This window comes from Suncus etruscus, chromosome 5 (assembly GCF_024139225.1).
Source record: "Suncus etruscus isolate mSunEtr1 chromosome 5, mSunEtr1.pri.cur, whole genome shotgun sequence".
Classification (NCBI taxonomy): Eukaryota; Metazoa; Chordata; class Mammalia; order Eulipotyphla; family Soricidae; genus Suncus; species Suncus etruscus.
This window is the reverse complement of record NC_064852.1, coordinates 132,049,873-132,062,270: the sequence shown is the minus strand read 5'-3', so window position 1 is coordinate 132,062,270 and position 12,398 is coordinate 132,049,873. Positions and strand designations below refer to the sequence as shown.

The following is a 12,398-nucleotide window of genomic DNA, read 5'->3' as shown; positions in this document are numbered from 1 at the left end:
GATCTCACTTATAAAAAAAGTATTCTCTGGAAAAGATTCAAAGAAAAAAATGCAATATTTGTAGGGCAATTAATTATTTTTATCAATATGCTTTAATATCAAGAAGATTTTACACTCATTCTGAAAGTGCCAGATGGATTCCATAATTGTTAGATACCTTTCCAGGGATGAACATTTTAGATAGTTTTAGTACTGAGTAATGTATTTAGCATGTGGGCTTGAATGACTTCCAGTGGTTATCACCAGTGATTACTCTATAATATCAGTTATAAAAAAAAGGCTTGCAGCAGCCGCTAGAAGAAAAGCATCTGAAGTGGCACCTATTGCTGAAAATTGCTGCCTTCACTTGAATGGTGAGAGAGGGGTAGGTAACAGTTGAAAGAGATATTAAACATTCTTGTAATTGCTAACATTCCTGAATGAGACTGAGCCTATGCCGATTGAAAGGAAACTTTAAAAAAATAGAAATGAAGATTATAGAAAGTAAAATTACTGACATTTACATTGAATTTTAAGTATTTATTTGGTTATTGATTGGAAGTTAATGAAATATATGGTTAATTTTCTTAAAAGTGAAAAAATGGGACCAGTGAGATGGCACAGAGGTAGTGTGTTTGCCTTACATGAGCCTGACCCAGAATGCACCGAGGTTCGATCCCTGGGCTTCCCATCTGGTCCCTCAAGACAGGAAAGATTTCTGAGCACATAGCCAGGTGTAACCCCTGAGTGTCACCAGATGTGGCCCAAAATATGTATTTTTTTTATTGTAAGAATTTATTCAAGAGACAAAATTGATTAACATATTGAGGTGAACTAGCATAACATAATATAGTAACATAACATAACATGACATATAATTAATATAATATAATAATACATGTAAGTCAAAGAACATTTCTGATTAAAACACAATTTTTTATCATAATGGCTTACATATCTTTCACAGTAGTATTTTAGGTACTATTAAGTATATTAGGTATATTAACATTGAATCAGGGAAAAATATGAAGGCTGGAGAGATAATACAACAGGTAAGGCTCATATTTTTGTTTGTTTGTTTGTTTTTGTTTTGTTGGTTTTTGGGTCACACCCAGCACCGCTCAGAGGTTGGTTACTCCTGGCTCTATGCTCAGAAATCGCTCCTGGCAGGCTCAGGGGACCATATGGGATGCTGGGATTTGAACCACCGTCCTTCTGCATGCAAGGCAAACACCTTACCTCCATGCTATCTCTCTGACCCCAGGACTCTTGTTTTGCATTTAGCCAACCTGGTTTTATTCCCAGCATCCTATAATGCTCCCTGATCACCTCTAGGAGTAATCAATCCTTAAGCACTCAGGAATAATCCCTGAGCACCTAGAGTGGCACACATAGTAAAACAAAAACAAAAGGGAAAAAACACAATCTTTATAGTACATAGGAAATAAAATAAATATCCCAATATCCTAGAAAAATGTTTGAAATCAGGTAGAACTATGTCTCCAATACATACTTGTCCTTTGCTTTTTTAAAAAATATGGAATGCTTCACAAATTTGCGTGTCATTCTTGCACAGGGACCATGCTAATCTTCTCTGTATCATTCCAATTTTAGTATATGTGCTGCCGAAGGTTTTAACTGACTTTAATGGTATTGGTGTTGCACGAAAAAAATTACCCGTGCACGAGCTTCAGATATTCTAACAGTTCCACTATTTCATTAAAAAATAAGTATAAATAAAAGAATTGGGTCATTAAAATTTATTGATTAATTGACTTGATTTTAGGGCTACTTGGCTCTTTGCACATGCAAAGCAAATGCAAAAACATATGCAGGGCACGCACACTAACACTGAGTCAACATGCTAGTCTTTTGAAATAAATTTTGTACAACTTTAATTTATATGCTGAGATCCCAACTTTTGCTACTCCAGAGGTTACCATATTTGGTAATAGGCTAATTCAGACATAATTGAGGTTCACAAAGGAGTATAGTTGGTTTCTAAACCAATAAACCTGGTACCTTTATTAAAGGGGATTTTTATTTGACTACAAAGACATATAAACAGGAAGAATGTTACATGAAGTGCAAGCAGAAGTAAAAATTGATCTTCTATAGGAATCAATTCCCAAATTTTCAGTAGGCTACAAGAAAAGAAAAGAAAAATGCGAGCCTGCGAGGTGGCGCTAGAGGTAAAGTGTCTGCCTTGCAAGCACTAGCCAAGGAAAGATGGCAACTGTGGTTCAATTCCCCGATGTGGTCCCCCCAAGCCAGGGGCAATTTCTGAGCACTTAGCCAGGAGTAACCCCTGAGCATCAAACGGGTGTGGCCCGAAAAACCAAAAAAAAAAAAAAAAAAAAGAAAGAAAAAAAAAAAAGAAAAATGGAAAGAAAAACAAGGTAGTAAATGCATTCTCTCATTTCTGAAGATGAAACAATCTTGCATTTTTGTTCCTTATCTTATAACAACTGAAACTGTGAGACGTCTATCTGTTAAGTCTCTCAGTTTTTAGTACTTTTTTGTTTTGATTTGGGGCCACACCCTATTTCAGCCTCAGTGCTTAGAGATCATGCGCCTTGGTACTTGATGGACTATATTTGGTGCCAGGGATTGATCCAGCGGGTATTGTACCGAATACAACCACCTTATGCCTGTACTATCACGATGATCCCATGTAATACTTTTTAAGATAGGCTTAGCAAAATAGCATAGAATTGCAAACATTGTATTCACTTTTGGGGCGAGGTTTGGGCCACACACCCCACCCCACTCCCAGCCCCCGCAATGCTCAAAGGTTACTCCTGATTCTGCACTCAGGAATTACTCCTGGTGGTGCTTGCAAGATTATATTGGGTGCTGGTGATTGAAGCTCAATCAACATGTACAAGACAATATCCTACCTGCTCTACTACCACTCCAGTCCTTTTATTTACATTTTATAATTAATTTACTGAAATTATAGGGCTAAGTAAAATTTGTATATAACTTCCCAAGGACCAAACAAATTACTTTGAGTAAATTTAGCATTTAACATATTTATATTATGTATTATAGAAAATATATGTATCAATTGGGTGCTGATATTAGAATTGTTTGTTATCTTAGTGATAATGAATGTATATTTTTAAAAAAGCACAAATTATAAGTTTAGAGTTGGGTGAATTTTGAGAAAATGTATATGACTATATATAATGTTAATGCTTTTGTCTCTGATTAAGCAGTACATTAATAGAACCAATGACCCCTTTTAATTATGATCAAATCATGCACCTTAATATTTATCAGTTTAATATTGTTGCATAATCCACTGACATATAGTATATTCACATATTGTGTTACTGTCACCACGTTCTACAATCAAACCTCTTATATCATCATCATCCATATACATTGGGCAGTAACTCCCTTAAATATTTACACAACTATCCCAACTCCTGAAAATATTTATATTCTTTCTTTTCTTTGAATTTGCCTGATAAAGGTATTTTATACATGAGTAGTAATACACTATATATCCTACTGGGTCTGTTTTAGTTCATATAACAATGTTTATAAAGTTTTTTTAAAATAAAAGCTATGTTTTGTGACAGTAATTTATGGTATGCAAGTAAAACTTCGTGTGTGTTTATTCTTCTGATGATGGGCACAAGATCACCTACATCTTTTTTTACTGCAAATAATTTTTTGGGCATTGATATGCATATATACATTTAGATTCTGCCTACAGTTTTGCATATATACTTGAAAGTTGAATTGCTGGTTGAAATGATAATTCGACATAAAACTTTTTGAGAAAGCTCCAAATTCTTTCCCATAGTCTCTGCACCATTTTACTGCCTTCATAAATGCAAGGGGGTTCCAATTACTACATATTTTTTAAACAATCAATACTTTCATTTGTACTAATTGTTTTGAAATTCATACTATTTTTGTGTTGCATATTACTAATTCATAAAATGTTCAACATATTTTTATTTTTTTCATTAGAAGTTTGTAAAGAGACTGATTGAGATACAAAAACAAATGAGAAACAAATGGGCATTCTTTTAAAAGGCCTCAATTTACTTACTAAGAGTTTTGCATTTTCTTTGGAGAAATATATATTTAGGTCCTTCATTTTGAATTTTGTTTTTCTGTTTTAGAATTACTATGTTTTAGAATTTTATATAATATTCTCTGGATTCTAATTACTATTAGACATATGATTCTCAAATATTTTCTCTTTCAGGTGCTGGAGCAACAGCACAGCAGTAGGGTGTTTATCTCACACGAGGCCAACCCCAGTTGAACACCAGTTCAATTCCCGGCATCCCACATGGTCCCTGGAGCCTGCCAAGAGCGGTTTTTGTGCATAGAACAAGGAGTAACCTCTGAGCACAGCCGGGTGTGACCCCCCAATTTTTTTTCTCTTATAGATGAATTTTCCTTTTAAAATAAACCTTGATGGAAATTTGATAAAACTTAGTTTAACTGTTTTTCTTCTTTTCCTTAGGGGAAGTGGTTCTGAATTTCTGTGTGATATCCATGCATTCACTGCTAAATCGGTTAAAACCTGGTTGACCACATGCAAGACAAATAAGCCTTACCTACCATGGCCTCATGATGAGTTTTCTTTTTTTTTTTTTTTTTTTTGTCCTGCTGCTTATGTGGTTTGGTGAAATTAAGGGCTTTGTGCTTGTAGATAAAGTGAAGAAAACATTGCAGAATAATACATTTTTACTAGAAGCATTCATTAAAAATTTAGTGACATTATTTTTAGTCATGGCTATGAGATGAAGAATAATTGAAACAAGTTTATAGATTATTAACATACCCTATTAATTTAAAGCTTTTCCATTTAAACCAAGAGTGGAATAGCTATTAATTACAGTATCTCATTAATAATAGGCAGAGCAATGCAACTTTAAACTGAAACAATTACAAAAACTATCAAAATTATTTTACAGCTTAAATATTTACAGTAATTCATTATCATTAAGAATTTTAAAAGGTATTTTCATAGATCTTTAAAAATGTTATTAAAGTTGACATTAATATGAGTTAAGGAGACACTGGAATCTGAGAAGTCCTTTCCATTTCCCAGCTATTTTGTTTTACTAAAAGTAGCATAATAGAAAATTTTAGGTTTCTGTGAAGTCAGATTAAAGAATGAGTAATCTACAAGAAGTCCTCTATAAATCACATTTGAATAACTGGGCAGGGTTTGTTTGCAGAGAAAAATAAATAAAGATTTCCATGGCAACCAGAATATTTCACATACAGCCATAGAGTTCATATTAAAAGCATATTTATATCAAGCTTTTGTAATCCACACATTAAAATATCTTCTTTATACTAATCTTTGATGCATTCTCTGTGTGTACCATGCAATATAACACAACCTTTTACTACACTATATGTTTTGTAATACAAATTATATTGCCTTAAAGAGAATTTACATTGATTTGTTTTTCTCAGGAAATTTTCTCATAATCACCAATCATATCAAATTTTACATATATCTTACTTAAATCTTTCAATTCTTTTCCCTCAACTTTATTAAGATTAATTTCTATAAATGTTATATATTTGAGATTTACTCTCTGTATACATAATAAAATTACTACATAATGATATTAATTGATATTCATCACCTTACATTTGGACCTAAGAATTTATCTTTTAATATATTTAAGAAGCCTCAATAGTGTAGGTATTTTATATTACGTTTGCTTGTTTCTTATTACAAATTAAGGCCAAATAGAAAAACCCTATTCCTAATAAGTATGATTGCTCCAAGTACAACTTCCTTTTTTTTTTTTTTTTTTTTTTAGTTTTTGGGTCACACCCGGTGACTCTCAGGGATTACTCCTGGCTCTATGCCCAGAAATCACTCCTGGCAGGCATGGGCTACCATGTGGGACACCAGGGATCAAACCCAGGTTAGCCACTTGCAAGGAAAAACGCCCTACTGCTGTGCTATCGCTCCGGCCCAAGAACAACTTCTTATATGTGAACTTTTTACACTTTTAGTAGTTTGAACATCCTAAGTGTTTTCTATCTTCTGTTTTATAATTAGAAATTATATTTTCTAACTGTTTAACAACACATGGAAATACTGAATAAAAGAACACAAAGTAATATTCTAACAAAGACAAGTATATAAATATAAAGTTATGTTATTTTAATTTTTCAAAAATTTAAAATGTTATTAAAATTTAGGATAATTTTTAATCTTTGGTTTTATAACTTACACTGAAAATATAAAATTAATATTATTTGTATAATAATAAAATGTGAATAAACCGTTAGTTTTCCATTTTAATATTTTTTGAATTGTCAAGAGAGAGATCACATTAAGTCACAGGTGTCTAGATAGTCTTTAAATACTACATTAAACACAGCAAAAACTATTTTATTGGGGCTGGACCTACCCGTGACGGTCCTGCAGCTGACCTATGTCGGACCACGGTTGGATCCCCTGGCGTCCCATGTAGTCCCCCAAGCCAGGAGCGATTTCTGAGGGAGAGGCATAACCAGGAGTAATCCCTGAGCATCACTGGGTGTGGCCCAAAAAACAAACAACAACAACAACAACAAAACTGTTTTATAATTTTTAAATTATAACTATATAAGAACATGTCCATAGGGTGTTTAAAATCTATCTATATATTATTTTGCTCATTTATTCATTCAAATGCAGTACGTAACACTTGCTAAACATGCTTTTCACATTAATTGGTCACATTTCCACAGGTAATCAATTCACAGGAAGGACCCAGCCCTTGCCAGCTGGCAGGGTGGTAGGTAGCAGAGCCTGCAGAGCCCACCAACTAGCCTTTATTTGGTCATGCGGGGTTGATGGAGTTAGGCTGGCAGGCAGCCCGTGGCGCTGTCCTTTGTGAGGACAAGGGTTCAGACATCAGTGTATTCAATTCATACCTTGGTTTATGGGCAGAGGCGAGGATGAGGGCAGGTAGCACAGATTGGCTCATGGACGATGCATGTGCTGCCTGGGTCCCTGAGAGTGGAAGTGCTGGGAAATGGTCCTCCTCAAGTTCTGCATACAGGAAGGAAATCAATGAAGGCCTCTTCAAGACCAAGGTGATGGCTAGTCCCTGTATATGCAGGTGGGAGGGACTCCCAGACATGGCCCAGACATCGCAATGCAGCCACAAGTCCCTATATCAGTCCTGGGATGGCAATAAACAGAAACACCAACACAGCAGCAGGGCAGGAGGGCTTGCCTTCCCAACAGAAACATGTAAACAGAGCCAGAGTAAGAGGCTCTCTTCCCACACGGATCTGCACTGAAGAATTGGCCAAGATGTCATTTCAGAGGTAGGTTTTGTTTTTTGTTTTTTGTTTTATTTTTCTTTTACAGGGAAATCCAAGTTAACATTATCAACTATTACAAGACATTTCAGAGAAAGAAAACAATGGTCACCAAAAGGTAAAGAAGATGAGCCTTTGACTGCAGGGCCATCTCCATCAATGATACACTGCTTTTTTTGTTTTGTTTTGTTTTGTTTTTGAGCTTGGAACAATGAACCCAGAGGAGGGAAGCTAGTAGAGCCTAGACTGGGCAACAGGACCTGGAAATACAGGGTCCTGCGAGCCTCAAGGTGGTAGCCCAGTTCTAACCCCAGAAGGAGCCCAGCTCGCTCACAGGTTGGTAGGCTCTCTGGGGCTCCTGCCTCTGAGGAAGCAGTCCAGGTCTGGCTTCCAAGCCCAGAAGAGAGGCTGTTGCTTATGGCAACAGAGAGAGGGGTTTCTGGGACCCTATAATTACATACACACCCTTGCGCTGTGGCCCTAGAAACCCTTGCCTCAAGGCTAACTAATATCCAGCACCTGGTGGACGATTGCTGCTTCTCATCCTGAAATAAAACATCATTTCACAGACACTGTACATAAGACACTTCAAGCCAAGGAAAGAGAGGAATAATTAACTGCAAAGGCAGTGAGGAGGACAAGATAAATTCTTATGAATCATACAGGGGAAAGGAAGAGTAGTGGTTTATATATTTTTTATTATTTTAATTTCTGTTGGTTCTTTTGAGTTTTTACTTTAAAAAGATAAAGAAACATTTAAAGATTAAAAAAGGGCTGGTCTGAAATAACGGATTACTTAAAAAAACAACTGCAACTTTAAAAATAAGCAACATGGGGCTGGAGAGATACCACAGAGGCATTTGCCTTGCAAGCAGTCGATCCAGGACCTAAGGTGGTTGGGTTGAATCCCGGCTAACCATATGGTCCCTCGTGCCTGCCAGGAGCTATTTCTGAGCAGATAGCCAGGAGTAATCCCTGAGCACCACCGGGTGTGGCCCAAAAACAACAACAACAACAAAAATTAAATTAAATTAAATTAAAAAATTAAAAATGCAACAAGGAAGAGGAGACAGACCAGAGGTCCAGAGCTAAAGACTTAGAACTAGGTTTTAATTTCCTGCTCTGCTGGTAGGACCAAACCAACCTTGGGCACAGCTGACACAGCTGACAGTGTGGCCATGTGTGGTTCATCTCTCATCTCCTTCTGACCCACACCCCAAGAAATGAAGAACATGTGAACTGAAGTAGTATGTGGAGAGGTGGCAGGCAGATCTGGACAGGGGTTTTAGTATAGTAATGAGTATCTCCACCTTTTATCTTCACCTGTCATAATATTATACAAGTTTTGTCTGACACTACAATTTCTTACACAAGGGAATGTTACGAAATTACATATATGTGGGTTTTTTTTGCATTATTACCTAAAAGTGTAAAACACTTTTCATATAATGTTATTAAAATATTCTTTTGGGCCTAGAAATACACATGCTAAGTACATTCCAATGAAAATTATCTATATGTAAATGACTTTCAATTGGTGACATCACTGTCATAGAATGCCTGCATTATTTGTAGAACAGACATCGTCTCGTGGAACATGACCTTATTTTTTTTTGTTAAGTATGAGTATGTGAAAAATGAGATACCTAATGGAATGTGAAACACTTTATCATTATACTTTATGAATGATAGATCAAGTTTCTGACAATGTCATTTCCAAACAGGCACTCTTATACATTTTATATATAATGACATATTATGCTTGTAGATCATTGTGTGGTTATTTATATTTATGTGAAATTATATTGTTATTTATATTTGTGTGAAAAGATTTCTTGGTGTTATTTGACCTTCTAATTGTGTAAATTATTCTGGTTGCAACTATATTATATCACACTGTGAAAATCTTGGTTAAAAAGAGAAAACTTCTGAAGAATCTAAGTAACCTAAGTCTATGAGTGTCCCAATGTGATTAGATATGTTCAAATTCCTTCTTTCTCAAATTTTATTTCCCCATGCCAATCTTTGGGAATAATTATAGAAGAAAATAGTTTCTTTGTTTGAGCCTATTTTTCCCTATAATAATTCCAGAAAATAATAATAGGCTTTGTAAGTTGACTACTAGCATTGTGCTTTTAATTACATCATATTTCAAGGCCAACTTAATTTTATATTTATATTAAAAAAGAAGAAAAGAAAAATATAAATAATTTAATGATGTAACAAATCATTTCTATTTAAATTAAAACATCAAAATGACAAATAAGAATTAATGTTTTAATCTTTAATTTTTCTATTGTAAGAATTATAATATCTACTCTGAAAGTTTTATGTAATATAATTTATTAAATACTATAGTTGTGAACATTGTACAGAGTTCTCCAGAGTTTATTCATCTTAATTAAATCCATATGTTATTTATTAGTAACTTGCTTTTTCCTTTTCCCTAACTCCTTCCAACCATTATTCCATTCTTTTATACTACATATTTATTTTAAAATTAATTTAAAACTGTCAAAAATTGCAATTAAGGGGCCGGAGTTGTGGCGCAAATGGTAAGGCGTCTGCCTTGCGTGCGCATGCCTAGTACAGACCATGGTTCAATCCTCTGGTGTCCCATATAGTCCCCCAAGCCAGGATCAATTTCTGAGCATGTAACCAGAAGTAATTCCTGAGCATCACTGGGTGTGGCTGAAAAACCAAAAAAATATTGCAATTAAACATTTAAAATATATAAGAATATTTTAGAGTGGGATTATCTAATTATATTATAATACTATTAACAAGAATAATATTGTAGTTGTTTCCACAATTATTTTAATTTGGTTAATGCCTCACTATAAATATCCTTATCATTCAACATAAGTATCTTTAATATGGAAAGAAAAAACTAATTTTAAAAGTTTTTATTATTGAGAGAAATTTTGGCTAATAACTCCTTTCTAAGGTTAGTTATTCTGATCTTACTAATGACTCTTTTTTTTTTTCTTTTTGGGCCACACCCTGTGACACTCAGGAGTTACTCCTGGCTACGCACTTAGAAATCGCTCCTGGCTTGGGGGACTATATGGGATGCCGGGGATCAAACCTTGGTCTGTCCTAGGTTAGCTCCTGCAATGCAAATGTCCTACTGCTTGTGCCATTGCTGTGGCCCCCATTACTAATGACTCTTTTTTTTTTTTAATTTTTGGGTCACACCTGGCAGCACTCAGAGGCTACTTCTAGCTCTATGCTCAGAAATTGCCCCCAGCAGGCTTGGGGGACCATATAGGATGCAGGGATTTGAACCACCGTCCTGCATGCAAGGCAAACATCCTACAGCTGTGCTATCTTTCCAGCCCCTACTAATGACTCTTTAGAGCACAGAATGTTCATAGAATAAAAGGATTTTCCAGCATTAAGGAGAAAATTTAGAGAAAATAGATACATTAGTAATTACTAAATTAAGTAACAGTAAATCCATTATCCTACTATCTTGTGAGATATACCTGTAATAAATTTGGGTCTAAATTGGAAAGTAAAATAATAATAATAATACAAAGAAAGTCGAGAGTGATAAGAAATTAATACCAGAAAAGAAGGGTTTATGGTGCCAGAGCAATAGTACAGTAAGGAGAGGGCTTGCCTTCCACACTGCTGATCCAGAGTTGAGTCCCTGAACATATGAACCCTACAGTCTGCAGGACTGAGTGCAGAGACAGGAAGAAATCCTGAGCACCTCCAGGTGTGGCCTCAAAATAAAACAGAAAAAAAAGTAATACCATAGCTCTTTACAGATGGTATGATAATATATACACATTAAAAATTGTAATGACTCCATGAAAAACTATTAGAAATGAATTGAGAAAAATGACAGCCTACAAAAATTAATATGCAAATCTACTTGAATTTCATATGTAAACAATGAACAATGATAACTCAATGAAGTAGTCATGGTATAAGTGCAAAAAAAAGGATCATATACCTAGGAATCAATTAAATAAGATAATACACAGTATGATGAAAATTATAAGATGTTATTTAAAAATACAAAATAAGTCATAAGATGTGGAAACACATTACATGAAGCAAAACTCAAAATATCTTTTCAGCCAAGAGCAATTTTAATATTTGATATATTTTCCATCGAAATTATAATGACATTTAAAAAGAAATAGAACAAAAATACTAAAGTTTATAAGGCATCAAGTTGTGGAGATGGCTCAAAGGGTTGGAGTTCGTGCTGTGCCTGTGGGAGCCTGAGGTTTAACTCCTAGTACTGAATGAGTCTTTGAGCATCACAATCACCCCTAAGTAACACTTCAGTGTGATTTGAAAAAATGAGAAGGAAGGAAGAAAAGAAGGAAGGAAAGGAGGAAAATTTTTTACTTTGAATATTATTCTAAAGTATACAAAAATATTAACAAAGAAAGTTTCATTTATACCAGTGACTCTATGTTAAATCATCTCAGTAGCAATATATCTTTTTTTTTTTTTTTGATTTTGGGTCACATCGGTGGCACTCAGGGGTTACTCCTGGCTCTGTGTTCAGAAATCACTCCTGGCAGGCACAGGGGACCATATGGGATGCTGGCATTCGAACAATCGACCTTCTGCATGCAAGGCAAATGCCTTTCCTCCATGCTATCTCTCCGGCCCTACTGCTGGGCCATTGCTCTGGCCACTAATATATTCTTAAGTTAGGATACAAAAGTAAATTTACCTGGCAAATTCAATTAGCTTGGTAATTTATCCACAAAATGAGCTTTCTTGGTGAAATTATATAAAATTTATATATACAGTACTGATGTTTTTTACAGGGATGAAATAAAGACAAAAGTAGAAAATTGTAGCACTAAGACATAATATGTGGTTATGAGGTGAACTTGAACCATGCCAAAAGGTGAATAAATAAAATATTTAAAGTCTAATGTCAAGTATGTTTGATAAATACTGATATTCTTTGGTGAAATAAAACCCGACACTAAGGCTAAGGAGAAGAAACAATAAATATTACTTGTTTGGGGCTAGAAAAAACTTTTTATTTTTATTTATTTATTTTATAAAAGTTTTATTTTAATATAATATGAGATTAATGAAGATGACTGTCAAACAGAAGAGAGAGG

The 12,398-nt window shown here is 34.7% G+C and overlaps 1 non-coding gene across 1 annotated transcript; it reads right to left on the bottom strand.

Moving 5' to 3' along the window:
- Positions 1-1,510: 1,510 nt before the first annotated feature.
- On the bottom strand, positions 1,511-1,622 carry LOC126010675 (U6 spliceosomal RNA). The gene has a single exon (XR_007496691.1). It is a non-coding gene; the product is annotated as a U6 spliceosomal RNA (small nuclear RNA).
- Between the last annotated feature and the right edge of the window lie 10,776 nt (positions 1,623-12,398).